The following is a 5978-nucleotide window of genomic DNA, read 5'->3' on the forward strand; positions in this document are numbered from 1 at the left end:
TTCAAGTACAACAACAACTTTATTTGTACCCAATATTTATACATAAGTTAAACTAATAAGCGAAAAATTAAAAAGTATCGTTTGCTCAAAATAACCATAAGGCTGGAAACACAGGGCAGTTGTCAATAGCAACGTAGTCGTTAGCTACAATGCTGTCATGATTGGAAATTACACAATTATTTAGTCAAGTTTTTACATTTTTTTCAGTCCGTACCAGAATCAGTTTAAGTATTTACAAAGACATGTGGTTATGTCTGCAAAGATCCCACCAAACGCTTAGTGAGGTCGAACAATTCCTGGAGTACAATGGAAAAGTTAGAATGCATACTCTGGACAAACTAGTAGAAACACAAATCATTTTTTTTTTCACATAGCATACTTTGTTTGTTACTTAAAGGAACTAATTTGTTTTCAGTCGGTTACATTATGTACAATGAAAATTTTAGTTCGGCCTCAGTTACATTTTTTTTTTTCATTCATTCAATGATGACGGGAATGCTAACTGGTCGCTCGTGATATTCAAATGACTCATTCGAAAAAGCTGTAACGTTTACCATGGGATCCAAAGAGTTATGAACACCCATCTCATTCATAATCAACTCAAATTTCTCTTCCTGCTCGGCCTCTCTGGAATATGCTTGGACTATACTGTCCAAGCGTTGGAACAGATCTTTCTTGGTCGCCTGTAATCTTCTCAGTTGAGACTTAGTGACATCCTCTGCGAAACGTACTTTCTTTCCCTTCTTATTAAGATGGCAGCGATGCTCATTCCTTGCATCCTTCGGATATACAATGATATTACTGCCTTGATCAAAGAAGGACCTTTTTTTCGAGTTGTTTTGCTTCGCATTTTCTGATGCTTTTTTCCTGATGGTTGACCGGGCTAACGTTTCCTCGAGTTTCCGTTGGCGTAAACCATTACTTATCTTATCATAAAATTGATGGCGTTGGTTTGATTTCTTCCAGCTGCATTCGTCCACGCCAGGGTCGTAAAGTGGGCTTTCCTTTGCAGTGTTCTTTGCTTCTGCAAGTGCGTCGTTCAGTATGACGATGAAGAAGTTCATCGCCAAAATGGTAGTACTCAGCAGAATCATGGCTGCGAAAATTCTTCCGAACATTTTGTTGCTGAGCTCTAACTGATTGACTGGCCTTGCTTTCACTCAACCCAGAGTCAACTCTACTTGGAAAAAGCTAGCTTTTAGAAATGATGAATAGCGCTCAAATCCCGCTGCGAAAATCAGAATACCAAATTGCAAGAAGGCAATGAAAAGAATGAAGAAAATAACACTGAAAGATGCGAGATGTCTCGCACTATTCTTCAATGTTATGGAAAACACAGCAACGTGTTTATTGAATCTTATCAGGTGCAAGAGTTTCAAAGAGATCACAAACACCAACAAACTAAGAACGACATTATCTACCTCGCGCCAAACCAGAGCGTCTTGGAAACTCACATGACCATACACGTTTTCTTGTAATTTTCTGATGGCCGAAGACACTTTTTCCGATTGTACCACATACATAATAATAGCTAGCACGGAGAAAAACACTTGATACAGTTCCATCCAGTTCCAGAAGGATTTAAAATACCGGAAACCCCGCTTGTAGAGCTTGTAACCCTCTCGTCCAAGGTACCACAGCACGAAGATGATAAATAAAAGAACACAGATCGTATACAACTGTTTGGCGGCGGTCTGAGTGGAGGGCAAAGAGAGAACATCAATTCTCTTGAACGTTGCCGTTTGTCCTGACGCCCCAACTTCGTAGAAATACGTTGCAATAGCTAAAACATTTACTGACGGGTTGAAGGCTGAGAATTCCAAAATAACAGCTCTGGTTTGTCTGTCCAGCCAGTCATTAGCTTTTAAATTCTTAATAATGCTAAAACCTGTTGCGTTCTCGTATCCTAAGTCAGCCACGAAACCTCCCCCAGGGTAAAATGAGAATTGTCCCCACTTGGGCACAGTTTCACTCTCCCCCGGATTCTGGTATCGCCAGGGCTTCGGGCAAAGTCGAAGTAGCTCCTCGTGACTCGAAGAGTTGTCGGTGGGCTTCCAGGCCGGTTTACTATAGGGGGTTCTATCTTCATTTTCTAGCCCGTATCCGTCGTAGCACACCGGAAATATTCTCGTCATATAGTCAACTTTACAGGATGCTGAAATGTTTACAAAACCATAATTAGAAAATAGCTGTTCATGCCTTAAAGAAGGCTCTGTTCTCCTGCAAAGCGGTTAACCAGAACATACTAGCTAATGCTATAATCAGAATTTACCTTCTTTGACAAATTTCCAAGTAGATATAAATCATAGACTGCTTTTCTCACAGTTCAAGGGTCCAACAACATGTTGAAGGAACAAGTATACTTGCTTTTGGACAATTTTAGTTAAAGCAATAGTAAACGCGACAAACCGAATTCACTAATAGTTCTATTATTAGATGTTTTGGTGTGTAGTATCGCTTTATATTTTTACTCGTTGTTTGTATTTTGACTCCCCCTAGGGCTCGTGAAAATACGGCACAACTCGTAAAAATATACAGCGATGCTACCCACCAAAACATCTAATAAGATATATTTATAATCCATCAAGTATTTTCACTCGCGCGCGACTGGTGTGAACGCGTCACGCGACTGAATACTCGTCCCAGTAAAAACTGGGGAATAATATCCGTGTTATATTCCCCAATTTTGAAATCTGCGCGTGTTGCGAAAAATATTTGAAGGGTAATAAACACAATAGCTTTTATTTGGCCCGAAAATATTCCCCGATATTTGTCCGTGGACATTACCTATTCCTCAAAGCTCACAGTGTTCCTCGAGCTACACTCTCGGAGAACCGTTCGCTTCTTGGAACAGATAATGTCCAAGGACAAATATCCGAGGGTATTTCCTCGCCAAATGGAGGCTATTGTTTATCTGTCTTCAGCTCACAGAATAGTGACTGAAGTAGCTCAATCACGGTATTTTAAGTAATTTTGGCCACATGCAAAACTACCTTTAAATTGGAAGAAACCGGATACTAGGTAGCTTATTAAAGTAGAGAAACACCAAAGAGATAATAATAAACAGTAAAGGAACAAGGATGGTAAAGGATGGAAAAGATTAAAACGGATTACAAAGGAAGCACTTAAAATATTTAGGCAAAACTTGTCAAGATGCACAAACCGAGACGTAACTCCTTTAAGACCGCCATCAGTTTAGCCATTATCTGAGCCTCTGTGTGCACTTAATACAATTAAAGTGGCGATTTTTGCCACTGCAAAACATTGAGCTTTGAGACTAAAACTTACTCGGTTTAACTCTTAGTTGGCGGGCTCGAGCCATCCCAGCAAGGATTGAGTGCTTGTCTCCAATGTACACTGTTTGATTCTCTTGTTGGCCATTGTACCATCGGCCCGCAAACACACCTGGGATAAAAGCCTCATTTAACCAGCTCCAGAGCTTCTCCTTATCGTTAACCTATCATAGAGAAAAGAGAAAGAGAAAAAGAAAATGGACCGGTGAATACCGTAAATCCTCGAATTAGCGCCCCCCCCACCCCCCCCCCCCGCCTCACCCTTCGAATAAGCGCCCCCTTCTAATAAGCGCCCCTCCTATCGGCTGAAATTTAAAATAAGCGCCCCCACCTCGAATAATCGCCCCCCTCCCCTCCCCCCATTTTTTGGGCGAGTAATGAGACAACAAAGGATGTATAGTTTTCGTCATGTAGAGCTCAGACTTGTACATTGTTTCAGTTTGTGAACACGTTAAGTGAACACGTTGAACACGTGAAGTACTAACGGTGACGAGATTTAACCTTTAGGATCAGGTTTTTTATGTCAATTAACAGCTTATGTTGTTGTTTACGCGCAGATGATGTATTAAAAAAAATGAACATGCAGGCCACGACTTGGGAAAAATTAAATAAGCGCCCCACCGCCCCCCTCGAATAAGCGCCCCTCGTCTTCTCCAAAATTTGAAATAAGCGCCCCGGGTGCTGATTCGAGGATTTACGGCATACGAATGTTATTGAACTAACACGAGGTCCATACTGGGGTAATATTTCACTTGCTCCTTTCTTCCCCCAAGGTTATGGACCGAGCCGAAATCGCTTCCATTCCGCATGTCTTGTGACGCCACGTTCTAAGCACTAAAATAGGTTGGACTCATTCTCAGGGCGCGTTCGACTGACCTTATTCCAGAATAAAAATATCACTATTAATTCCGCATTATTCCAAATAGCCAGTTACTTTCAATGCTGAATTGAAAACCTGTCTAACAGTATAGAGCGGTTTCCAATTAAATATCGTAAAAGCAAAACCAAAGTAATCACTTAAGCCCATCACAAAAGACACAGACCAACGAACCAATCGATAATCGAAGTAAATACATGAAGCTGACGCGAAGCGCGGGAAAACGTATGAGGGCGAGTCACGATTGGTTATGTTTGACAAAATGGCGCGAGTTTTTTTAAGCCAATCGTGTAGCATGATACGACAAAACCAATTTACTTTTCGACACTCAATTAATTGAAAACCGCTTTAACTTAGTTGAATTAATTAAACAACATTTCACTTTGGTTTTAAACATCATGCCTACTGTTCGTACTGCTCGTTTTGTAAAATATGTTGAACTGAACAGCTCAACAAATGAAAAAACAAACGAATCCACACGATTACTCAGTTTGGAGTTAAACCAGACTTGTTTCACTGTTGACAGTGCTTACCTTTTCAAAGTTTGGTAGCCCATTCCGGATGGACTTTGTCATGTGATATTGGTAACTATTCCGGTTGCCATAACACAAGACCATCACCAAGAAGATGAACAGGACGTAAACGACAAGCTCGAAGAAAAGAAGCGACCAGTTCTTTTTCTTTAATTGTTGTTTCCTCATGTCTTCCACTTCAGATAGCTTTATTTTCCACAGTCGCTGTTGTGAGGGGCTACTTTTAGCTACTTTGTGGCTTTGGCGTCCTTCAGATCTACTCTGTTTCCATTTGACAATGGCGGCGAGGAAAATCGCTGTGAGTAACACTTTAGCAGGTTCTGTAATTGTCACATCCTTCCCCAGTGATACAAGCACTGACGTTAGCCACTGCTCGCTGGTGCTCTTTCCCCAAATCAAGCTGTAGAAGATGGTAAACGAAGTAGAAACAACACAAGAACTAAACAAGAATAACCAGGCCAGGTAGGTAAGCCACTTCGCTTTACGACAACACAGAGTCTTACTTGCTCCTTTCTGAAAAAGGAATACTGTCACAATGTTTATGGGTGCAACGATAAGTTCACTTTTAAAAGTGATAATGATTTGGGCCCACGAGAATTTCAGGGGTCCTACTTTTAGCACTTGCTCAGATTTACCTTCCAACTTATAGAACATCGCGTTAGCAAACATGGCTGTAAGCAGCACTGACAGGCAGCACGATGCTCGCTGTACTCTTGTAAAGCGGCTTCTCCTCGGCTTCGCTAGAACTGAGACCCAAAGATGGGTTTCAGTCAGACCTCTCCACCAACGTTTTAGCATCTCGTGTCTAAAAGTGCCCTCATTTGGCGCCTGTTCAATGATTCGCTCAATTCGACCGTCTTCTCGCTCCAGAGCAAGCCACTGGCTGCTCGTAAACGCCCAAGCGTGATTCACCTGTTCGTTAACAACAACAATTTCTTCTAGAAACCAGGAGGGGCTCTCACCAGAGTTGTCATGACCAATTCGCACTGCCTGAATCGTACCAAGAGACTGGCTAAGATTAAGAACAAACACATCCGTGTTTCCACGAGTAAAGAGAAAATTATCCACGCCAGGCTCGTCTAAGTTGAGCTGAACAATTCCGCTGCTTCCTTCACTACCGTATATCTCCATGGCAACCTTAGCTGTTGTACCTGAATTTCTCCACACGCCCGTGGAAATGATTATCCGATAGACGTGTGAGCAGCTTGCTGTGGAGGGTAGATGCACTGGCAGACTAGTCTAGGAATCAAAGTGGATTTCATTTATTAATGTACT

The 5978-nt window shown here is 41.7% G+C and overlaps 1 pseudogene across 1 annotated transcript in view; it reads right to left on the bottom strand.

Annotated features, from left to right (window-relative positions):
- Positions 1–5978, bottom strand: part of LOC149115088 (polycystin-1-like protein 2) — a 45713-nt pseudogene continuing 39735 nt past the window's right edge. Inside the window, exons 12-14 of the transcript XR_016206186.1 lie at positions 4704–5942; positions 3289–3457; positions 1–2155 (exon numbers count right to left, since the gene is read on the bottom strand). The product of XR_016206186.1 is annotated as a polycystin-1-like protein 2 (transcript). The remainder of the gene's footprint in view (positions 2156–3288; positions 3458–4703; positions 5943–5978) is intronic.

The sequence above is a fragment of the Orbicella faveolata genome, unplaced genomic scaffold, assembly GCF_042242905.1.
Source record: "Orbicella faveolata isolate gen_17 unplaced genomic scaffold, um_ofav_v1 contig_13, whole genome shotgun sequence".
NCBI classification, from domain to species: domain Eukaryota; kingdom Metazoa; phylum Cnidaria; class Anthozoa; order Scleractinia; family Merulinidae; genus Orbicella; species Orbicella faveolata.